Source organism: Neofelis nebulosa, chromosome 8 (assembly GCF_028018385.1).
Source record: "Neofelis nebulosa isolate mNeoNeb1 chromosome 8, mNeoNeb1.pri, whole genome shotgun sequence".
Taxonomy (NCBI): domain Eukaryota; kingdom Metazoa; phylum Chordata; class Mammalia; order Carnivora; family Felidae; genus Neofelis; species Neofelis nebulosa.
The window spans coordinates 139,639,477-139,665,167 of record NC_080789.1 but is presented as its reverse complement, the minus strand read 5'-3'; positions in this window follow the sequence as shown (position 1 = coordinate 139,665,167).

Sequence of the window (25,691 nt, the reverse complement as noted above, 5' to 3'; positions counted from 1 at the left end):
AATATGTATATATCTGGTTGACTTGTCAAAATCGGAATCCAGCACATTCCAAACATTACATTTGGCTCACAAATCTCTTAAATCTCATTAATCTCCTGGTTCTTCCTCTTTTTATTTTATTTTTTTTTTAATTTGCAATAAATTGGATTCCTTCTCTTGTAGAGTTTCCCACACTCTGGATTCTGGTGCCTGATGCCTGCGATGTGCGCTCCCTTTCTCGGAAACTTGCATGCTCTTGTGATGTGGTAGAAAGATCTACATCTTTCCGTGCAAGAGAACAGGCTGCCACTCGCTCATACGGTCCTTGAACACCCGGAGTGCAGCTTCTGTGACGGAGGAAATGAATTCTTATTTTAGTGTCATTTAATTTAATTTAAATTAATGCAAATTTAAAGACTGATACTCTGTTCAGTCATTGGAAAACCTTCAAGTACGACTGGAACAGCTTTGATATGTGAACCTACTTTTTTAACTGTAAATTTTATAAAATCCAATGGAAATTTTGCAACCCAAGTTAAGATTTCGTTCGTGTAAGTGTAAAACATACACCAGGTTTCAAAGACTTCGTATGAAAAAAAAGAACGTACAGTATCTCATCGATCTTTCTTCCACTGATAAGATTATGAATTTAAAACATTTTGGATACACCGAATTAAATAATAAATACTCAAAATTAATTCTCGTGTTTTAGCCCATTTAAGGTACTTGCTCGAAAATGTAAGGTTTCATCTGGCTCTCATTGTATTTCTACCGAGCAGCACTGATGGAGAGACAGAATGAGATGGAGACTGGCTTTGGGGAGAGAATAGTCTGCAGGCCGTATGCCACCCACAACATCACACAGACACCCAGGATTCTGCTGGTTTCCCTCTGTGTTGCATTGGGCGAGCCTTCCGCACATCCTTCTCCATCCTCTGTCACCTCTTCACCTCATGGTTTGGACAGCACCGATGACTCCTACCTTGATTTGGGGGTCATTACAGGTTAGCAAACTGTGATAGTCTCGTTCTCTGATTCTGTTGCCCAAGTTTCTTGTATAAAGAACTTTCCTTTTTTCCTTTTTTTTTTTTTTTAACCCAGAAGCACAATTCATACAGTAAAGTGGGACAAATGCCTGTGTCGTACCCTATATTGACTAGTTTTCAGAATAATAGTATAGTCTGGAAGAAGCGGTGAAAATATTCCTCCTTTCATGTTCTGTCTCAGTGTGTAGATGGCGTTCGCATTGTGCTCGCGTGGATCTGGGCGATCAGATGTGCTGTGATCAAGCGTGGTTACTACCTCTGTGGTGCTCGACTTGCCTCCGTGTGGCCAGTGGGAATCCTTGTACCCTGGCTTCCGATTCTTTTTGTCATGACCCTAGTCATTCAGAAAGACTTGTCACTTTCTGGAACAAGAAGCTGGTCTAGGATCATGCTTATGTGTCCTGCCGACACCTGGAAGCAGCATTTTCTTTGAGGAGAACTTGCTCCTTTTAGGGGGGAAGGGTAATTAGAGATCATAATTAGGATGTTAGCGGTGCTGATTGTTTCTGGGTGAGGTGTTATTTCTAGACTTTTCTGATGGACAGAGCTAGTGAATGTGTTTATTTTTAAGGAGAAAATACATCATGGGTACATACTTATAACTTTGGTTTACATTTATGATTACAAGTTTGAATATAGGGAAGCAGGGAAGCCTTAAGGCATCATCCAGCAGCTCCCACAGTCATGCAGAGATCAGAAGACTTTTCCCTAAGTATGAATATCCTACTTACATCTCGATGGCACTTTCTTTTTTTTTAATTTTTTTTAATGTAATCTTTATTTATTTTTGAGAGAGAGACAGCGTGTGAGCAGGGGAGGAGCAGAGAGAGAGAGAGGGAGACACAGAATCTGAAACAGGCTCCAGGCTCTGAGCTGTCACCACAGAGCCTGACGCGGGGCTCCAACTCACAAACTGTGAGATCATGACCTAAGCTCAAGTCGGACGCTCAACTAACTGAGACACCCAGGTGCCCCTCAATGGCACTTTCTTAATGGCAAACCTAATTTTCCATATTAAGCAATGTTAATTGGCATTTTACTGGTTTTAAATCTTATAGTCTGGTATAAAGGTGTGTGTTTTTGTTTTATTGGACTTAGAAGCATGAAGTATTTATAGCCAGCTCAGAATTTGTGTACAATTATACAACACATTCAGTTGTTTAAATCAGCACTGTGAGTCCATGAAAACTCTTACCTCCTTCAAATGCATGTTTGCATGACCCAAGTTGGAGAAATAATGAGCTCCAGAACTCATTTCTAGCTATACTCGGTTGAACTTAGAACTGCATTTTCAGAAACAACAAACTTTACCAAAGAAAAATGTAGTCTAGTAAGCAGAACTGTCCACATGATCATACAATTACTTGTCTAACGAGCATCAACTGAGATGTTACCGCGTGCCACACGCGGAAGGTACCAAGGCTCCGATGAATACGATTGTGGGACAGGGGTTTGTACAGAGTGCCACGGACACACATCTTACTGGTGAAAAGACTGGGTTCAAAAGATAAGTCGTGTTTAGTGGGTGACCACAATAGGAAGCGTTCTCCACACACACCGAGCATAGACACAGCATGAAGACATCATCACCCAATGACTCAGGCGAGCAGATAATACAAATTAATCCCCCTTCTGAATCTCCACTGAAAAGCCCACAGAGGAAAGAGCAGAAGCTACTTATGTCCTTGAGAAATGATAATATTTCATAACATTCGAAGACTGGGCTGAAATACAAAATGCCAAAATTAGATATGAACAATGGCTGCTCCACCGAAGGGGACTTTGAAGATTTCTAATAAATATGCAAATACGAAGTCAAACTCGGTTCTAGACGTCACCAACACCAGCACAAGGCAAGACTTGAAGTCAGCAGAGAATGTCAGTTGTCTGGATTCCAATTAAATGGAATTAATGAATCCATTTGCATATCCAGTCAGTCCAACATTATGAGTATTTTCGTCAAGTAAGAAACCGTCCTAGCGAACAGGACAGTTCCCTGATTGAGGGGGTCTGTGCACAGAAGAGCACCGCAGTCATTGTCCTCATGAGGACATGGGCTGGGTGAATACTCTTGTATTCAAAATGCTCTAACACCAGGAATTGTAATACACAAGCCCAAAACAGATGTAGCCCAATGATAAAAGAGATTTATTTTATCCATGGGGAAAACCTCCCTGTTACCTTCTCCGTTGGGAGATGAAACTATCAGCAGCATATTGAGGCATGGGGACACCCTACAGAAAGGAAATCTGTCTAACTTTGCTAAACCCCGGTCTTTCTCACACTTTTAGATCATGGACTTTCATCCTTATTATTTTTAATCCTACTTACTTACACCTACACCTTTAGGAAACGTAGATCGAAAACACTACAGGCTACCTTTCAGTGTGGACACCCAGCTTGGCATCAATGTCTTCCTGAGCTCATTCCTTTTGCTGAAGTTTATTAGCCATAAAATGGATTAAGACCTTTTATAGTGACTGGAAAGTGATCTCACCACAGTAAAAAACAATCTTAATTAGTGTGATGTTCTTTATGTACATATAACTGTACATATGCATATACTTTTAAGTGTCACGCACACACACATACACACATGCACACATGAATAATATATTTTGATGTCTATTAATGCATATGTGATACTGTGGAATAAATTTAGGATCTTCTGAAAGATTTAAAGTAAATTTATTAATATCGTAACAGCTGTACTTCTCTTTGAAAATGTTATTGTTTGTTGTTTTAAGAGAAACCGCATTTGCTACATATATAAAAATCTCATAAAATCTCAGACAGAGTGAGATTACACCATTCCAACTAGGAATTTCCTGAGGAACTTTGGTGCTTCTCATAAAAACATTTCACTTGAATAACTGAACATATCCAGTGTTTGGAGGGAGCAGAGAAATCAGAACTTTCACGCTTTACTGGTAGGATTATAAACGAGTATAAACTTTTTGTAAGAGAGATTTGGAAACATCACCAAATTTTGAAGTGCGTATCTGACACAGACAGGACATTGCTAGCCCTCTGTCCTGCTAACGAACTTATACAAACACAGAAAAGATCAACGGATGAGGATATGAGAGACATTTGTCTTTTTCTTCTGCTCCAGCCATGCACCAGAACCTTCTTCCTCTATCTGGGGAAATACCCAATGTCTAAGTCTTGGTGGGGACAGAGCCCATGATCAGTATAGAGGCTGGAGATTCCAGGTGTCCTCTTTCCAATGGTCATCCGCCCCCCCCCCCCCCCCCAGGATCGTCCCACGAAGTCACTGCATGAGACAATGATCAAGACTGAGATGGTTACTTGTATGCATCAGCTTGACTGGACTGAGGGAAGCCCAAATAACTGGTAATAAAACATTATTTCTGGGTGTGTCTGTGAGGGTCTTTCTGGAAAAGATCAGCATGTGAGTCTGTGGACTAATAAAGATGACCACCTCCCCATGCCAGAGGGCATCATCCAGTCCAGAGGGCATGAACAGAACCAAAAGCAGAGGATGGGCGAATAGTGTCTCTGCTTGAGCCGCAACCCCTTTCCTCTGCCCTCAAGAATCAGTGCATTTGGACTCGGACTGGCTCTCCTGGCTCCCCGGCTCTCAGATGACAGATCAGCCTCCATAACTACTTGAGTGATTCCCTACACAATCTATGTCTCTTTGTCTCTGTCTCTCTTTTTTTCCCTCTCTGTCTCTCTCTCTCTTATTGATTCCGTTCCCCTGGAGAGTGCGAATAATACGTTCACCGGTATTTATTTCCGTGAAGGTGAGCAGATTCATTGTAGGTCCTGCCTGAAACCCGGCCCGCTAGAGATGAAAACATCAGCAGCGGGACAGTGCAGAAGAGCGGAATTGCTTTTTTCACGGCATCCTGCCAAATCCGGTTTGTTTAACACCCCCTCTGGCAGATTTGGACTTCTCAGAGAATCCCCGTGTGGGATTCCACTCACGGGGGAGGTAACTGGCAAGTCTTTGGCGGAAGGTAATGGTCGGGTCTGCCTGGTGTGAAGACGGGGTATGCAAAGGCCTCACAAGCCCCCTTCCCCAAAGTGCTGACTACAAACGTGGGGCTTCATTCATTTGCTTTAAGCCAAACTGGAGCACATCTTCTTATGACTCCTTAATCCCTTCACCGCAACCACCCCCTCACCACACCTGGACATACATGCCTCAGCAAGGATTATAAGTTAAGCCTTGTTCGCCATTTACTTCTGTGCATGGGTTTGTTTGTTTGTTTTTGTAACGTACTTTTTTCTAAAACTAGAATGGAAAGTGAAAGAATGTGATCTTCCCTGGGCTCGGCCCGTGGAGGTTCAACCTGTCTACCAAGAGTGAGGAATAAATACACATGAAGGATACGGACGCATCAGGGTTCTCCAAACCACGGCTGGCGGGCCAGGTGCAGCCCCCCTTTGTTTTATTTGTATTAGAACACAGCTAGCTCACTTGTCTACATACTGCGCATGGCCGCTTTTGTGCGACAACCGAAGAGCCCAGTAGTTGTAACACAGATGTACAGCCCGCAAAACCCAAGCTATCAGCTAGCTGGCCCTTTGCAGAGAAAGTGTGTCAACCTCTGTTATAGGATGCTGCAAAGAAAACTCTAGAAGCGCTTGATAAATATGGAGAAGGAGGTCAAGTCCCAAACTCCCTTTAGGCAATTTCACGTGGTTGGGCTAAGGCAGAGAGCTGCTAGGAACTCATCTGCCCTCTTCCTTCCTGTAATTACGTAGGTAGCCATCCCATTATTTACATGTATCTAAAACCTGAGGTGTCTCCTATAATTAGAAGCCAAATAAAATAAACAGTCATGCCTGACACAAAGACTGTACTGTCAATGGCTCGAGACAATAAGACTTAAACATCTTTAAAAGAACCCCTCTGAAGGAAATTTACTAAATTTTACAACTTAGGCAAGAGTGAGCCTTTGGCTTACTGATACTACAGGTCAGAGATGTGATATTTTAGTATGAGCAAGGCACCCCCAACTTCAATATGGCGCGTCTAAAGAACGGGAGCACCCATTGTATTGTGTGTTCATTCAATAAACTGAAGGGTAATCCAAGAACCTCACATCCTGGATGAAGGTGACAGATATTAAGTTACCCACAACAGAGGGGACAAATACACCCGGGAACAGATGTGAAATGGACTCACCAGTTTTTCTATTATATAATTTCTTAAAAAAAGTTTTTTTTAACATTGATTCATTTTTGAGAGACAGAGAGAGACAGAACGCAAGCAAGGGTGAGGCGGAGAGAGAGGGAGACACAGAATCCGAAGCAGGCTCCAGGCTCTGAGCTGTCGGCACAGAGCCCGACGTGGGGCTCAAACCCACGAACCGTGAGATCATGACCTGAGCCAAGGTCAGACGCTTAACCCAGTGACCCACCCAGGCGCCCCACTATTATTTTATCTCTAATTCAAAACACACCTGTCAGAATTTTCTCTGATTCACCCATACCTCTTTAAAAACAGACTTATGCATACACTTACACGTATGAACATACACACGCACAACCCTCTGAATTTTAAGTAGAGAACAGGTGACCCCATGTAACTGTGGGAAGGAATTTTGGAGCAATCGGTGAGCAACAGAGTCGCTGGGAAATCACCGATGGGCACCCGCAGGGAAACATGGGAACCTGGGGGGACTTGGTAAGAAACTATGAAGAAGGTCAGTCTACAGTGACGGCAGATCCCTACCTCGTCAGCGGGATGATGATGCTGTTAAATGCCACTGTCATTTACACTTGGAGGTTTACACTGAGAATGATCATCAAGCCGTCAGCTTCTCTGTTTTTGGACATTTCCTAAAGACATACACACTTGTTTTCTGCACACCAAATACACTTACCATACATATGTACACACACACACACAACTGCCCATACTTGTAACATTTGCAACCTAAATCTTTTTGTGTTCGTTCTCTCCACATTCACACTGAATCCTTTCTCTTAAAAACAAAACAGGGGTGCCTGGGTGGCTCAGTCGGTTAAGTGTCCGACTTCGGCTCAGGTGATGATCTCACGGTCCGTGAGTTCGAGCCCCGCGTCGGGCTCTGTGCCGACAGCGTGGAGCCTGGAGTCTGCTTCGGATTCTGTGTCTCCCTCTCTCTCTGCTCCTCCTCCGCTCATACTCTATCTCTCTCTCTCTGTCTCTCAAAAATAAATAAACGTTAAAAATAATGAAAACGAAACAAAATATTATTCTTTCTGAAACAGCAAAGCTGAACCACTAGGAAGAGGTGAGTACATGAGGTGGGAAAAAAACACACTCTGTTCAGCAAAGAAGCTGTGGACTTGAGCAAGACGCCCCCACGGCCCTCGCGGGTACCTGGCGGTGGGACTCACTCCATGCGCCAGGACACAGCCTCCGGGAGGGGCCACACTGGGTGTTTTCAGCCGAGGTGGGAGGGGAGGGGTGTGGGGAGGGGATACCCCACCGCTACAGCAGCCAGGCCTGTTGAGTATGAAAAATCACATTTAATGCGTTTCTTGCAGTTTCAGATGCTCAAGTACGGCTGAAAAACACCTGAACGGGCCGCAGACCCACGACAGACCCTACGGACAGAACTGCGTTTCAATAGTGATAAGACATCCACACTCACCGACGGGCTCTCTCTCCCCGCCCTCACCAATGTACACTTTCCGGAAACTAGATTGGCGTTGAAAACCTCTCTCCTGCAGAGATGGGAAGAAAGGAAAGAGGAGGAGAGAGGAGGGAGCGATGCAGGCGCCTGGTCCCCTCTCCTCCACATGTCTGGTGCCAGATGTTCAAAGGTTAAATGAAGTTCTGTCACAAGCCCACAAGGCCTGTGCTGCCCGGGGCTGTCTTCCTCCTCTAGGGCCCTCGTCCCAAACACAGCACGCAGATTCTGGGGCCAACGGGCAGCGGCCACGTCGGGGAACCCCTGGGGCAGCTGTTCCCTGCAGAGCCTCGTCCCCCCCGATGTAACTACCCTGCCGGGCCAAGGACAGTCTGAAGCAAGCCCCCCCTTCCCCTTCTCAGCAAAACAGTTTCTCTGCTTGTTGTCTGCCAGGACCTTTGCCAGGACCCTTAACTGTTTGCACCAAGACCCATGTCTTGCCATCCGGCTTCAATGTGTGTGCCTTGAGTTGAACATCACTTAAAAAAAAGAAAAAAAAAAAAAAGGATCATTTTTCATTCATGTGAACAGAGGTGATAGCTACTTATTATTTTCTTTTACATTTACTTATTTATTTTGAGAGACAGAGACAGAGCACGAGCAGGGGAGGGGCAGAGAGAGAGGGAGACAGAGAATCCCAAGCAGGTTCTGAGCTGTCAGCACAGAGCCTGATGCGGGGCTCGAACTCATGAACTGTGAGATCGTGGCCTGAGCAGAAACCCAGTCAGATGCTTCACCGACTGAGCCACCCAGGCTCCCGACATGGTCCCTGGAGCCTAGCCGGGCAGCCCCTGTGCAGGAGGCTGCTGGGGGAGGGGGCATCTCAGCAAACACAAAGGCGGTGGGGCCTCAGACATTTTATTTGCTTTGAAAAAAGACCTTCTGGCTTGGGAGGAAAATGGCATCATTGTTCTTCTCTGGATGACAGGGCCTGGAGCCGCGGCTGCCTGAACGGTGATATCACGGCTGGGTCATGGTCCCCAGTTCACCCCGGCAGAGGCAAGGGCACGGGGACACCCACGGGGGCCCCGGGCAGGCAGGAAGCATCAGTCAACACAAAACGCTCCTGCACAGCGAGCCCGAATGCCTCATTTCATACGAGTCGGACGCCTTTGTCTGTGTGCGTGAGCATTGTGGGCCCCTCGCACCCCCAGCCCACACTGCGTCATCATCTCCCGCGCATCAGGCCACGGCCGGTCCAAGGTCATCTGCAGGAAGTGAGTCTTGAACTGAAAAGTGTCAAGTGGCCGTGCCTTCCCTGCAGCAGCTGGAAAACCTGACCTCCACGGAGGCCCCTTCCGCAGGGCAATGCTGTGACTCCACGGGCTGCACTCCCAGAGGGACACGATGAGGGCGCATGGTCCCCAGTGGAACACGGGTTTGCCCTCAGAGGCCCCAGATCTGACAGCCTGGCCCGGCCACTCCCTCGCCCTGCCCTTCAGAGACACACCCCAGGGCTTCCCAGTTCTGCACACGCCTCCTTCATCTGTAGGATGGGAGGAGAGCAATGTCTCCAGGACCGATGACATCATACTCAGCGCCCAGCGCAACCCGAAAGCACCAGGTCCTGCGTCCGGACAGGATCAAGAGCACCCAGTGACGGGAGTGTTAAATCACCCAGCACAGGGCCTTTCCGGGCTTGGTGACAGAGCAGTGTGCAGGGGGCTGCACAGGAAGTCTAGCCCGTGCCCCTTCCCAGGCTGTGAAGATGGACAGGCCCCCCTGTCCCCCAAGGCAGCGAGCGCTGCGCCTGGCTCAGGGACGGGGCCTCGGAGGACGCTTTTTCAAGTCGGACAGATGGGAAGGGCAGAAGGAAAGGTATTTCTGCAGAAATCATCTTCTAAATCTGGACGCGAAGTCCATGTGTGAGAAGAATGTGTTTTTCAGAAGTGGTTGTTCACATGCAGTGAATGGGCTTATAACGTGAGACAGAAATGAAGAAAAGAGAAGGGGCGCCCTCCCCACCCTAAGGGGAAGGAGGAGGTCTGACTGCATCCACGTCCAGGGGCTGAAGCTGAAGGTCTGGAGACAACAGCAGGTCATGTCTCTGTAAGACAGAAATTCCACTGACCCCAATTAGAGAACACTGATCTGCTCAGGAACAAACATTTTAGAAATCATGGTCTATTGGACCCTGACTGATGGCATCTTCGTATTTTTGCACTGAGTCCATATATAAAAATTCATTAATGACTATGAGCGTCTTATTCATAAGTAATTTTTCTCTCCAAATCCATTATGATTTAGAAAGGAAAACCGAAAGAACGTTCTAAAGAACACGGTTACTTTCTTTACCTTGAAAGGTTTTGCATGTCCCCTAAGCTTCCATAAATAAATCTTCCATGGATCTGTCACTCCCCCTGAAAATGTTTTCCCAGCATTTTCAACCTGGAACTTCATAAAACTTCCACAAATTTCCTTATCACCGTATGAGAGTACTTCCTTTCATCTGTCTTAAAACCACTCTTGTGCAAACTTCAAAGACAACCCTATAGTTCAAATATTCTGAAATCTGGTTAACAAGTCTGTGATAACATTAGCAATGGCTTTTATAAAATTTATAAACTTTGATCATATTTTTTTCACTCAGCCTTCATCTTCTTTCAGACAAAAGCCCTCATTTTTTTTTTAAGCTGGTTCTTGCACAGAAGACATTCTGCACAGCACAATGACATCTGCACTCCATCCCTTCAAGATGGTTATCAGTGTATCTGTCCATCCATCTACCCATTTCTGTGTATAGTCAGAACAGAAATCACCCACGCACAGGGCATTCCACATACAGACAAAATAGGTTTTTGAAGAGAAGGAAAACACGTTGTTTAGATTTTTAAACATCAGATTTCATCATTCTAAGAACCGTGAACCTTTTCGCCTGAAATAGTGACACATTCGACCAATTTCCTGAGTGTGTGCAGCACAAGCCCGTGACTCATGCCATTTGAAGACCACAATCTGGGTTTCTTTTTCCAAGAATCTTCCCTCTACCTGCCCACACCAAAGGTCTAGGCCATTTTTTCTGTTCATTCTTGCAAGAAAACTTAGCTTCTGGTGACTCATGATAGTTTTATGCTCCAGATGAAAAATATACTTTTATAATCAGAGGGTTAGAAGAAATGCCATTTAATCTTAACAACTCCTGAGAACGCGCCGAATGGAAATGACACAATTCTAGACCCTGAAAGTTAACACGAGGGATAGAAACAAGTGTGGACACGAGACATATTTTATCTGGTCTCTGGGTTCTTTCACAGACTTCTGTAACGACAAACGAATTCCACACTCTCATTCCCACTTGTTCACACAGGAACGCTGGCATCTTGGATATTTTCTGGGGGGCTAAGAGAGAGCTCATGTGCGACCGCAAAGAATTCTTCTTTCCCCCTTCAGCTGATGTAATTATTCTTCACAATATTACCAGTCTGGCCAAGCCGAATTAAATGTCCATCGTTGGCCAAACAGTGGGAGAAAAGCCGTTCGCCTTTTGTGTTCTCATCCTTTTGAAGGGTTCCAGGTCAAAGTTACTTGTGCCCCAGTGTTTATCTTAGAGTCTGCACTTTGTTTCATAAACTCGCTCCTTTTTTTTCTTTTTTTTAACATATAGCCCATTCTTCCCATAAGATTCAGGGAGGAGGAGCTCGGAATGACTACTGAACCCTCAGTGAAAAGGGCCCTTGTTGCTGGAATATGTATCTGTCCGTGCTTAGGAGGACCTTTGTCCAGAGGACATCAGCCCCTGGATGCCACCAGTGGTGACAGATGTTCAGACACACTCACATGCCAGCATTTGACATGTCCTTGGCTGATGCTCCGAGCCCTGGTCCCAAACAAGAGCCCAGGGTGGACAGGTGTGCACAGGGGAGAGCTGTATCTAAAAACAGTTCAAAAACAGAACAAGAAAAGAGGTACGGGATAGGTCCACCTCCGAGTCTGCTAATTCCAGCTTTCCGAACGATGGCATTCAGACACGGAAAGGTTACGTGTCTTCACGGAGTTTACACGCAATGTTGGTGACTGAATCTGAGTTGGCAAGAAGTTCTTTGACACCAGGTAAGTCATAAAATACACTTAAAAAATGTTGATCCACAGACAGACTCCTAGAAAATTCTCTCTTCATATTTTAACCAGAGAGGATCCCATTTTTCTCCGTCTCCATCTTTTTTTTCTGCACGAAGTCTACGACAAAACATCCCCTCTATCCTACAACAAATCCCTTTAAAATAGGAGCCTTAACACAGAAACTTAAATTTAAAAAGGAAATACTTACTAAGTGCCTACTGTGTATAAAGTAGAAGGTATGTGCTGTGGAGAATGCAAGAGTGAGAGATTTTATCTGAAGGTCAAAGTAATTCTATAGAGATGGGAGTAAACTACATCCTCTCTTTTTTTTAATTTGTTTATTTTTGAGAGAGAGAGAGAGAGAGAGAGAGAGAGAGAGAGAGAGAGAGATAGTGTGAGCAGGGGAGGGGCAGAGAGAGGGAGACACAGAATCCGAAGCAGGCTCCGGGATCTGAGCTGTCAGCACAGAGCCCGACGCGGGGCTCGAACTCACAAACCATAAGATCGTGACCAGAGCCGAGGTCGGACGCTCGACCGACTGAGCCACCATGAGCCCCACGTCTTCTCTTTCGATTGTGTCTTTAGGCACAGCCTTCCAAAACTCTTGGTCGGTTATGCGAGATGCTCCATTATAAAGCCACTTTAACTTGTACCATTAAAAGCGTTTGTATTTCTCTTCAACAAACGTCTCATTTCAGTTTGTATCAGTTTCACACGGAAGGAGCTGAGATGAATCAACAAGTAATGTGGTCTAGCAGCTCTCTATCATCCTCTCCATACCGTGCATTTCGGCTTTGGGGGTGCACGTTTTGGCTGCAGGCTGCAAGGCCATCTTTGAGTTCCTCCCATGGGTCTTTAGTGGGCTGAAGCTAGACGTGCGTTCACATCTAGTCTGTCAGTTCCATGAGCCATCCTGGGCATTCTGAGTCATGCTCTCTAATACACCTGCTGCAGGGATTTGATGGTTCTGAGAAGCGAGTTATTTCTATTTCATCAAACATTTTCCAGACTTAGGAATGAAGCGCAGGAAAAACGTCCAGATTCTGACCTAGGTCCTTAGTCACCTGGCCAACTGCTTTTTCTTTCTCTTAAGACACAAGTCAACTGGGGACTGGGGACTTGGACAAAGCTGCTCTCGGGAGAAAGTGAGCCTCACACTCAGAAGACTTGGGTTGACTCCGAGTGATCAACTTTCTTAATGTCTCTCCACCTCCCCATCTGCAAAATGGGGCACTCATTCCTATTTTTCCTGCCTCATCACCAAGGTTTGGAGGAAACAGGTAAATAAAATATCAAATTCCCAAGTCCTTTATGAAATGTGCAACTTATAATTATTCAATCTACAACATAAGAGAGCTGTCAGAAGCACCTGCGTGGCTCAGTCAGTTAAGTGCCCGGCTTCAGCTCCTGTCATGATCTCATAGTTCACGAGTTCGCGCCCCATGTCAGGGCTCTGCTGACGGCTCAGAGCCTGGAACCTGCTTTGGATTCTGTGTCTCCCTCTCTCTGCCCCACCCCCACTCGTGCTCTGTCTCCCTCTCTCTCTCTGTCTCTCAAAAATAAATAAACGTTAAAAAAAATTTAAATATAAGTGAGCAGTTAGTTTAAATAATTGCTCACAACAGCTGCTTACGTTGGCATTAATAAAAGATTAAAGAAGAAAAGACTCTGAAAGTAGCCTTGCATACATTCCTATAGAGTCAACTCTTTCCCACAGATGGAGGAGCGGGCCAACATAGCTCTCCAAAACACAGAACATGTAAAGTATATGAAAGTATAAAAATGTACGGAGACAGGTACACAAACATGTCTGCTCCTCGAAACTCATACTAGAGTTTCTTACTGATTTGTCTATTTCCTATCCATCCAAAGAGGTGTTCACCAAATCCTGAAGTCCAAATAAGAATCAGATTTCAGCGCCCCTATGTTCATAGCATTATTCACAATAGTCAAGACTGGAAGTAAACCAATTGTCCGTTGATCAATGAATGGATAAAGAAGATGTGATATGTATATATATATATATATATATACACGTATACACACACACATATATGTATATATGTATTCAACAGCATATATATAAATATGCCATAGAATATTACATGGCCATAAAAAGAAGGAAATCTTGTCATTAGCAATGGCATGGATGGGGCTAGAAAGTATAATGCTAAGCAAATAAGTCACTCAGAGAAAGACAAATACCATGATTTCATTCACATATGGAATTCAAGAAAGAAAACAAATGAGCAAAAGGGAAAAAGAAAAAGAGGCAAACCAAGAAACAGACTCTTAGCTACAGAGAACAGACTGATGGTTGCCAGGGAGAGGTGTGTTGCGGGGGGATGGGTGAACTAGGCGATGGGGACTCAGGATGCACCTGTCGTGATGAGCACCGGGTGATGTAGGGAAGTGCTGAATCCCTATATTGTACACCCGCAACTAACAGAACACTGTGTGTTAACTAACTGGAGTTAAAATAGGGGCGCCAGGTTGGCTCAGTCGGTTGAGTGTCTGACTTCGGCTCAGGTCATGATCTCACAGTTCACGAAGGTCATGATCTCACAGTTTGTGAGTTCAAGCCCCACGATGAGCCCTGTGCTGACAGCTCGGAGCCCGGAGCCTGCTTCAGATTCTGGGTCTCCCTCTCCTTCTGCCCCTTCCACGCTCACGCTCTGTTTCTCTTGCTCTCAAAAATAAATAAACTCTCAAAAAAAGTGATAAAAAAATTCTTTTACAAATCAACTGGAGTTAAAATACAAACTTCAAAAAAAAAACCAGATTTTGAATAATCAACCAGGCTGTAGCCATTTCTATCTTATGTCATGTTCATCATCAGCTCAGCATTTAAGAAAACAAAAAAATAGAGGATCAGATGAAAGAAAGACTACAATGGGGGTAAGAGTGAAGAAAGTGGACTTGTGACGAATATTAAATGTACAATGGCAATTGCCCAGGATGTGTGGATCTTTTAGGCTACGTGGTAAGAAAAGTAACGAGTGTAAGAGTGCCATTCATTTTATTCATCCATCAAATGTTTTTTAGTATCTACTGAATGACAGTAACTATGTTGGGAATAAAATGGATTTTGACCTCTCCAAGCTCATGTCTACGAGGAGAGAGAGGGAAATATTATCACAGTATAATGACCAAAGGATTACAAAAAATGTATTTTCTATAAAAACCCACGACTATTAGAATATAATTTTTCATAGGCATATATGGAAAATATGCATTTCCCACATCCAACGACAAGAAGAGGTCCAATCTATAATGAGCATTTAATGAACATTTGTTAAAATTCTAAGTGCGTATCTAACATTACTGAAGAAATCTTGACATTTGCAACAACATGGATGGATCTAGAGGGTATAAGACTAAGTGAAATAAGTCAGTCAGAGAAAGACAAACACCATATGATTTCCCGCATGTATGGAATTTAAGAAAGGGAACAAAGGAAAAGAGACAAACAAGAAAACAGACTCTTAAATACCGAGAATAAACTGGTGGTCGCCAGAGGGGAGGAAATGGAGGGGTGGAGGAAATAGATAAAGGGAACTTTTTAAAATGTTGTTAATGTTTATTTATTTTTGAGAGAGAGACAGAGACAGAGAGACAGAGTGTGAGCAGGGGAGGGGCGGAGAGAGAGGAGGGCACAGAATCCAAAGGAGGCTCCAGGCTCTGAGCCGTCAGCACAGATCCCGATGTGGGGCTCGAATGCAAAAACTGTGAGATCAGGACCTGAGCTGAAGTCAGATGCCTAACCAACTGAGCCACCCAGACGCCGCTAGATAAAGGCGATTAAGAGCACGCATGTCTTTTTTTCTTAAGTTTTTAAATGTTTTTTATTTATTTCTGAGAGAGAGGGGTGGGAGGGGCAGAGAGAGGGAGACACAGAATCAGAAGCAGGATCCAGGCTGTCCGCACACAGCCTGACGTGGGGCTCGAACTCACGAGCTGTGAGATCATGAACCTGGGCCAAAGTCGGATGCTCAACTGACTGAGCCATCCAGGTGTCCCCAAGAGCACATGCGTCTTGATGAGCGCTGACAAACGCAGGGGCGCCTGACTGGCTCAGTTGGTAGACTATGCGACTCTTGATCTCACGGTTGTAAGTTCGAGCTCCATGTTGGGTGTAGAGATTACTTAAAAATAAAATCTTAAAAAAAATGTGTAGAATTGTTGAATCACTGTATTATACACCTGAAACTAATACACTGCTGTATGTTAGTTATACCTCAATAAAAAAATAATTTTCTAAAAAGGAACTTAAGAAAACTTTATGAAGGATGTACTATGTATATTACGATGTTATTTTAACGCAGTTATTAATAATGGGAAATCTGTAAGATATCTGACATTCTTGAACTAGATAATAAACAGAATATTTATTCTGGCTCAGAGGGAGACATAAAGTGTGAAGGAGGAAGTGAGGCTATGCCAACACTGTGGCTATGTTTCTCAAGTTACTGTTCAGTAGTTTTGTTGAAAAAACCAGTAATTCCAGGGTGACACGGTAGTATGGGAAGAGGGGACATTTGAAGAAAAACGTGTATTTTCCATGTGTGGTAGCAAGCATGTACATTCAGAAAGTATGTAGTTTAAGACAGTAAGCCAGAGTCAGACTTGGGGGAAATGCATTTAAATAGAGTTAACTTGAGTGTGTTACCAGCATTTTCTAAGATTTCTGTCCCCACAGTACTAAGACAAACAAACAAACAAAAACAAAGCAGTAAACTTATGAGTCAGGTAATCAGTTCACTTTGGGAGTGTCCGAATCTGTTTTACGGCGTATACAAACTGAGAAGAAAAAGAATGTAATGCTTTTGGCTGTATTTTAAAATTTTTATTCAATTGTTGTTATATTGTATAGATATATATCAAAAGGTGTCAAACTCATTTAGGAAAAAGTCTGGTGAAAAAGAATCCTAGGAAATTATTTTAGAAATCTTTCACTTTTACTGATCATATGAAAGGGAAACCTTTGATGATATAACTGGAAATTAGAAATCAAAACACAGCACCCAATTCATAAGAACTGGGTATAGTGTTATAGATGTTGTTTGTTTTATTGTAGATTTTGTGTTACTCTAGAAATTTGAGTATTTTCCTTTTAATTTCCTTTTTAATTTTTTAATGCTTATTTATTTTTGAGAGAGAGAGAGAGAGACAGAGTGCAAGCAGGACAGGGGCAGAGAGAGAGGGAGAATCCGAAATGGAATCCAGGCTCCGAGCTGTCAGCACAGAGCTGGACGTGGGGCTCGAACTCATGGAGTGTGAGATCATGACCTGGGCCAAAGTTGGATGCCCAACCCAGTGAGCTACCCAGGCTCCTCTGGAGTATTTTCTTTCTAACCTGATGGATGTTCACCGTTTTGGCCATTTCTCTGACACTTTGCATTTCTCTAATGGCATCACACTGAAAAGAAGATGCATGAAAACCTTGTTCCATTGTGATATTAAAATTACTTCCGATTTTGCTAATAGCCGATGCTATGGGCATAATCGAGCAATAAATTAAGAGAAGATAAAAAACCCATATAAAGTTTAAGATTGCTAAATGCAGCGGCTATTATTTCTGGTGGTTCATGAAAAGTACACGGTAAAATTATATTGGTCATTGGAGGATATGTTCATTCAATTTATTGAGAATTCATTCAAATTTTGGAGAGAGAGAGAATAATTTATCAACTTATACAGTGTAATCAACATAGCCAATTCCATTTACCCTTCCATCAGTGAATTTTTGTCTAAAATAAGTATGAGCATGAAGTATTTTGGTATATATCTACTATTTCAACCATTTAAGGTCTTACGTGACTCTCATATAGTGAGAGAATTTTACCGTCATTACTGTATCTTTAATGTCTAAAGGCAAAATATATTCTTTGATGGTTTTGTTTGTTTCTTTTTTCACACAGCATTATCCTCTCTATGCCACCCAATTGCTTCATCTGGTGCTCAGTCAATTAAGAACTTGTACGCGTTCAATAGCCGAAGGGAAACCTGCTGTGTCAGAGGACGAGTGGGTTCCAAAATGGCACCCTCCTACGGAATCCGTGTACACAATTCCTTTTCATGCGCTGGTCTTATAGTGTAACCTTGTATAAAAATGAGAAGGTGAAGACCATTCCAGGTCAACTTACAGGCAGAATTTTAAAAAGGAGATGAATAAACAAACAAATAGTAAAATCAGACCTATAAATACAGAAAAGTGATGGCTGCCACAGGGGAGGGAGGTGGGGGAGGAGGCACAAAGTGGGTGAAGGGGAGAAGGAGGCACAGGCTTCCAGTTATGGAATGAGTTAAGTCAGGGGAATAAAAGGCACAGCAGAAGGAATATAATCAGTGATACTGTGACAGCCTGTATGGTGACAGGTGGCAGTTACGCTTCTGGTGAGCCAAGCACAGGGCAAAGACTTGTGAGACCACGAGGCTGTGCTCCTGAAACTAACGTCACACTGTGTGTCAGCTATACTCAAATTAAAAAAAAAATTAAAAAGAAGTTTTTGGGACATCTGGGTGGCTCAGTCGGTGAAGCATCCAACCTCAGCTCATGTCATGATCTCACGGTTCGTGAGTTGGAGGCCCGTGTCGGGCTCTGTGCTGACAGCTCGGAGCCTGGATTCTGCTTCGGATTCTGTGTCTCCCCCTCCCCTGCTCATGCTCTCTCTCTCTCAAAAATAAATAAACATTAAAAAAAATTTAAGAAGGTTTCATTTCAGTGAACCTGTGTCATAAACAACAGAAATCTCAGTGACACACATTCTTTGTGTTTCAGGACTGATCGTATCCACCAAAGTCTCAGTTTTGGTTTGGTTTATCTGTTGTACACATGGGTCCAAAAGTAATGACGGGTTTTGGGTCTCTTCTGCTTTCCTGTTTTGCTTTTGACAACTTTTGCAAAGGAAAAAAAATATATTCGTTCTACTTTGTTGTCTTTACAAAGAGTATGTAAGTTGTTACTTAAGTTGCAAGGACCAGAGCCCTTCACCTGTCACTATCTCTACCAGAAGGGCCTTTACTGGAAAAAGTAGTGAGTGTGTCACCGAGCTCAAACCAACATTAAACAGCCAACTTCACCCAACTGAGGTTATGCTAAGCCTCAGAAGCAAACAGATCTGGACTTGAACGTCATGTCCAAGTTCCTTCCCCGCTCATCATCCCCCACTGCTCCACTGTTCTAGATTCTTTCTCCAGGATGATGTCTGTGCATGGCACAAAGCATGGCTGAGTGTTACAACACTGCCCTGGTATTGCTATTCTAGCGTTACTACTACAATTAAACTTGACCCTTGAACCCTGGAGTTAGGAGTGCCAAACCCCCACGCAGTTGAAAATCTACACCTAACTTCTGACTCCCCCAAAACTTAACTTCTAATAGCCCACTGTTGACTGGAAGCCTTCCCGATGATATAAACAGTTGATTAGCACATATTTTGTATGTTATATGTATTATATGCTGTATTCTTACCAAGAGTACGCCAGAGAAGAGAAAATGTTGTTAAGAAAATCATAAGGGAGAGAAAGTCCATTTACAGTGCTGGATTGTATTTATCAAAAAAAAAAAAATCCACACAGAAATAGACCCACAGAGCACAGTGGGTTCAAACCCACGCTGTTCAAGGGCCAATGGTACTATCGTTATGTTGGTATCGTAGCGTTACTATTCGAGTGTTACTACTACCATTACCGTTCCTTTTTTTTAAATAAATGTTATTTTTTGAACAATTTCAGATTTCCATGAAAATGAAGATAGTATAGAGTTTCCAATATCCCACATCCAGTTTCCCCTATTATCAGCATTTTGTATTAATGTATGATAGGTTATTCTCAATTAAAGCCCATGCTTACTTAGTTTTCCTGAAGTTTTTACATAATGCCCTTATCCTGTTCCAAGATCCCATCCAGGATACAACATTACATTTAATAGCCAAGTGTCCTTAGGTTCCTCTTGGCTATGACAGTTTCCTAGACTTTCCTTGTTTTTGATGACCTTGACAGGTTTTTTTTTTAATTTATTATTTTTTTAATTTATGTCCAAGTTAGTTAGCATCTAGTGCAACAATGATTTCAGGAGTAGATTCCTTAATGCCCCTTCCCCAGTTAGCCCACCCCCCTCCCAACCATTACTATTTTTATGTTGCTATTCCAGTGCTGGTCTTACTTATACCATTCTTCTGTTTGTTTGTTTTGAGGTGGGGAGAGGGGCAGAGGGAGAGAGAGAGAGAGAGAGACAGAGTATCCCAAGCAGACTCCATGCCCAGCACACAGCCTGACATGGGGCTCGATCCCCCAACCCCGGAATCAGGACCTCAGCTGAAGTCAAGAGTCAGACACTCAACCAACTGAGCCACCTAGGCACACCCCTACTTATGCCATTCTGTTGTAACTATTATTACTTCAGTGTTGCTACTGCAAATTCAGTCAATGGTGAGACACTGCTCTGAGGCCCAAATCGAGAAAAATCGTTGGGAAAGACTCACTGGTCCATCCCTGAATCAAGTGGCCAACTCTAGACCAATCAGATGTGTCTCAGCATCAGATAAGTGGAGAATATGGTGGCTGCTTAGGAAACCAAGAAACGAAGTGGGGTAAAGTGTGCTTTTTGAGAAATGTGGTATGTGGACTGAGATGATCAGATAGATAGATAGACAGATAGATAGAGTATCCACCATTAGAAAGAAGAAGAACAACAAAATAAAATAAACATTACATAATTATCTAAGGAAATTTCTACACATAAGTAAGTCTAGAAAAGATAAGCTATAGCCAAGAGCAAGTTTAACAGAAAACAACTATACTATTGCCCTCTCTATTCATTAGCAGGAGTGGGTTAAGAATCTGGCCGTCAGTTTTCTGGCAGCCTTTGCAAAATGGAAATAGAAAAGGAAATGTTTCTCAGTCTCCTAATTAGTTGCTCTAGAGAAACTCGGTTATTTCAGTACCAAGACAAGAGAAAATCTATCTCAGCTCCAGAAGGCGTCAGGGTAGAGTGTATTAAATGCCACTAACAACGTCGTCAGGGTGAGCACAATAATCTGGGCCGATGGTCTGAAGGCACAAAGCAATTCCATGAAAGTCAGTCAACCAGTGAACCCAAGTGTTGGGGCCCTGGTTTTCTGCTCCCTATTAGTCTGGCTTTACACAGGCATAAATTTTGAGTAGCCAGAGTAGAAATGCTGTCAGAGGCAAGCAGGTAATAGGAACATGCAGAGATGCTGGTTGTAGGCAATGGTATGTGGAGCGTGGAGAGTACGTGCTTTGCCTAAAGATGCTCAAAGTCAGTGTTGCTGTGCTGGAATTGTCTTAAATACTGGGCTGTCCAAGCGGAAGCCAGCTGCAAGCCACGGGCTTCAGGCGACTTTTGGGTCAAAGGCCTTCCGTTGATGATCTCTGCCTGGGCAAAAGGTTGAGTACTTCAGGAAATTCTCCACATGTGCAACTTGTCTCAAAAAAAGATTGTGCCAAGTAAGCAGCCATGAATTTGGCACGTGACGGCAATGCACTCTTCTGAAGAATGTTCTAGAAATGCTTCTCTGGATCTCTTATTCTCAAGGCCTCTCACGAATCAGGAGTCCAAGGGTGGCAGCATTTGTGTACATGTGCCATGTATACACTTGACCCTCGAAACACCTAAGTCACCCCTCGGGGGGTGGCGCTAGCCCTTTATGACACCATCAGTTCAAAGGCTAGAGCTGCGTGTCAAAGATGGCGGTCACTGGCCTGATGGGGTTGAGCTGTGCTGTCGGTGGAAAATGGGGGCTGAATTTCAAAGACTAAGTATAAAGAGAAAGAATGTAAAGAAAAATGTAAAAGAAGAGAAGACTGTAAACTATCGCATTAGTAACTGTTTATATCGATTCCATGTTCAAATGATAACATTTTGGAAATATCCAGTTAAATAAAATATTGTACACATAAAAACTTTTCTGTCTCAACTTTTTTAAGTGTATTGATTTATTTTTGAGAGAGAAAGAGAGAGTGTGAGCAGGGGACGGGCAGAGAGAGGGAGAGGGAGGGAATCCCAAGCAGGCTCTGTACCATCAAGCATGCAGCCCAACGTGGGGCCTGAACCCACAAACCAGGAGATCATGACCTGAATCGAAATCAGGAGTCGAATGGTTAACCGGCTGAGAGCCACCCAGGTGCACCTTCTGTTTTAGTAGTTTCACGTGGCTACTAGAAAATTCAAAATTTCACAGGTGGTTCACATCATATTCCTGTGGGACGCTGCTGGACTGCATTGTGAGAGGAGATGGGCCATGCTGGCGGGAGGGTTCTTCCTGGCCCTCTTTCTATGCACAGTGAAGTTACTCCTCCAACAGCAAACCTCAGATCCCTTCTGCCTGTTTCTCTCTCATTTACTACCGTTCTGGAGTCCCCAAGCCCTAACATCTCTTCTGCGTTTATCTTCTGATGATCATTACAGATCAGAACACAGCGGGGTGCTTCTGGTAAACTAATCCGTCTCCATACATCTGATTTCTTTCCTCACCCCACCCTCTCTTCATATGGAACCAGATTCATTTTTCCTTAAACAGCCATGTTCCATGTTTCTCCTGACTATAAATTTCCAACAAGGAGTGAACAGCAGTGAAACTGACAAATAAATAAGTAGTAGAGAACATCCCCCCTAAAATTTTGAAGAATGATTTCTTAGAGCCTTTTACTGATGATGGAAAAATTCCAAATTCCTTGGCTTAGTCATCAACACGCTTCCACAATCAGGCCTCTGTGCAGGCCTCCTTCTTTCCAGCTGACACTCTGGAGCCTCTCTCTGGCCTTGCTCATTCATCCTCAGAGCTGCTCGGCCTGTTTTCTTGTTTTCCTCTCCCGTCAGTTCACCCAGATCCTGACTCACCCCCACCCATCCATACCCAATCTCTTTTCTTTCATCTGGCTTTCCTCACCACTCTGGCGTGGATCCCCTCCTCAGTTGTCCTGTTATCTCTATCAGGCACATCACTGACTATTTTTGCATTGTTCATTTCACGTATAGGTCAGGGGTGTGGGTGCTCCTCCCTAGGCCAGGGAGGAGCCCATCGTCGAGGGGAAGCCAGGAAAAGCCCATTCTCTGCAGCACGTGGTCTGTCTCCCTAACGTCTCTTCTGAGGTTTCCATTAATAATCCCATCCTGCGCAGATCAGCTTCCAAATCTCCGTGATTTATAATGAGGTTGGTGCCCTACACTGAGGTCAGTGTGAGGGTGGTAAGGGGGTGATGGGGCTTCAGGGGAGCACAGCATGTCTCTGGGGCTAAATGCTATTGTTTTTTATCCTGTGTCACACCTCTCTGTCCTGCTACCTCAGCCTGCTTTTTCCAGGTCTCATTTCTGTTCTTACTTTAATTTTTAAAGTTTATTTATTTATTTATTTTGAGAGAGAGAGAGAGAGAGAGAGAGAGAGAGAGAGAGAGAGGGATGCAGAGAGAGGAGAGAATCCCAAGCAGGCTCCGCACTGTGAGCACAGTGCCTCATGCAAGGCTCGAACCCATGAACCGTGAGATCATGACCTGAGCCGAAGTCAAGATTTGGATGCTTAACCGACTGAGCCACCGAGACGCCCCTTCTGCCCTCACTTCTCCACAGCCAGCGCAAGAGAGTCGACCTCTAACTGCAGACTCTTGTCCAGAACTTGCCCACGAATGGCTCTGCTCTCCCTCTGCCGTGTTCCTGATGCACTCGTGGCTCCTTCGCCCAATTAAATAGTAAACGTGACCGACTCCTTGGTTCACTCTCTGGTTTATACCGCCTTGTAGCATCTAGCAGGATGTTGTGCCCTGAATAACCCTAAGAACGGAGTGCAATCACAAAATAGAGCTGGAAAGAAAAATACCCATCATTTAATCCCATCCTGGTCACTTTAGCAAGAGAATTCAGACTTGGAAATTCTGCCACCTGTCCAGAGACAGTGAGAAAGTTAACAGCAAGGTTATGACTGGAATCTGATTTTTCTGACTCCCAGAACCATGGCTACTTGTATCGTATACACAGTAAAACCTTGGTTTGCGAGCATAATTTGTTCCGGAAACAAGCTTGTAATCCAAAGCACTCGTACACCAAAGCAAACTTCAAGAACCACGGACTCCGTTGCGGTCGTGTGACGTTGCACGTCACCTACAACTCGTATTGCAAGACAGCACTCGTTTATCAGTTTAAAATGTATCAGCGACGTTTGCTCGCTTGCGGAACGCTCGCAGAACCAGGTTTTGCTGTATTCCATGTGTGAGCGTAGGCGTCCATTTTATAAGATGAATGAATACCTGCAGCCGCTTACCACGTTTGTCTTCCAAATTGTTTTAAATGGAAGATATAGGATGGAGTTGCATCATTAAATATGATATGAGATGTTTATCTCCCTGGGGGAAAGAATAAAAGAAGGAGCGTTACACCCGGTTTTATTCAAGTTCAGCTACATGTGCGCATGTGCTTTTTTTTTTTTTTTTTTTTTTTCTCCTCGTGGGGTGTCTGGGCTGAAGATCACTCAGACATTCAACTCAGCTGTCAGCCTTGGCTGGCACGAAGCAGAGACAAGGGGGCACAGGGGGTGGGGAGCTGGGGAACAGCAGCAGGACGAACACCGCTGTCTGGTGCCCTCCTTGACTGCGCGAAGCATGTTCAGGACCAGGGCTGCCTAACGGCTTCCCTAACTTACTCTAATGTCGGGGTTCGGAACACCATGGGGTATCGGCTCCCTTGTGAGGGGCTAAGAAGTCGGGACGGATCCATGTGCCACTAGAGAACAGCAAACTTACTTAAATTAACACAGAGAAGAACACTTTACAAAGAACTGCGCCCTTCAAAAATCCAAATCACGGCAATATGTCTGTTCCGGCTGATTGATCACCAAATGGGACACCATCAACGGAGGCAGAACCCAGGATTTCCGGAGACGTTTATAATGAAAATATCATCGGATTCTGACTGAATAGGACCCACTCTAAACTCCATTTATTTTTTTTTAAATAAAGTCCATACTTTAGAATATAAAATGAGTTCTGTAGAGTCCAAAATAGGCTCTCCATTTATCATTGCAAATGATGATCTAGCAAAGTTCCAGATGCCAAAAAATTATAGATACAAAAAGAGTGACTTAAATGTCTCCACACAACTCACTGCATTTTCTCCTCAAGCCCTTTTTATACAGAATGTGGAAATTCTGGTTAATTGCCTCTGAGTTCATTTGTGCGCTATGTCAAACGCAGCTAAGCCATATTTTATTTTGATATTTGAAATTATACATTATTGCATGGCCACATGTACTCCTTTCTTTTCTTAGACCAAAAAAAAAAAAAAATCAAAGGAGAAAGTAACAATCTAGAAAGTGATGTTTATTTAATACCAGGCAAGGAACACCTTAATTGGGACCCTTGCTGTTACAGTAGGTAGTATATTATGTCTGAGTTTATGACAACTGTAAAAACCATTTATAGCAGCATAAAAATCAACTTCCGAGTTGTCTCGGATAAACCTGACAGATTGGAAGGCTCCTTTGGAAAACACTAATAGGAACTTTTCAAAGACAATGAATTAAAATATTTCGTTCCTGTATCTTGCGGGCAGGCCACACTGTAGTGTAATTATAGTTCATCACACGCTTACAGTTACTAATATTATGATTTATTCATTTGTGACATTTCTAAATTTCTTCTTTTATTTCTCCTTTTCCCTCTCGGCAGGTAATTGTCACTGGGTATTACTGATTCTTAGCAGAAATGTTGCTTTTTTAGCAGAAACATTGCTTCCTTTTATTGGCACATCCCTCCCTGCGATCCACAAATTCCTGACATAAAATTCACACATTTGTGGGGCGCCTGGGTGGCTCAGTCAGTTAAGTGTCTGACTCAGCTCAGGTCATGATCTCATGGTTTGTGGGTTTGAGCCCCGCGTCAGGTTCTGTGCTGACAGCTCAGAGCTTGGAGCCTGCTTTGGATTCTGTGTCTCCCTCTC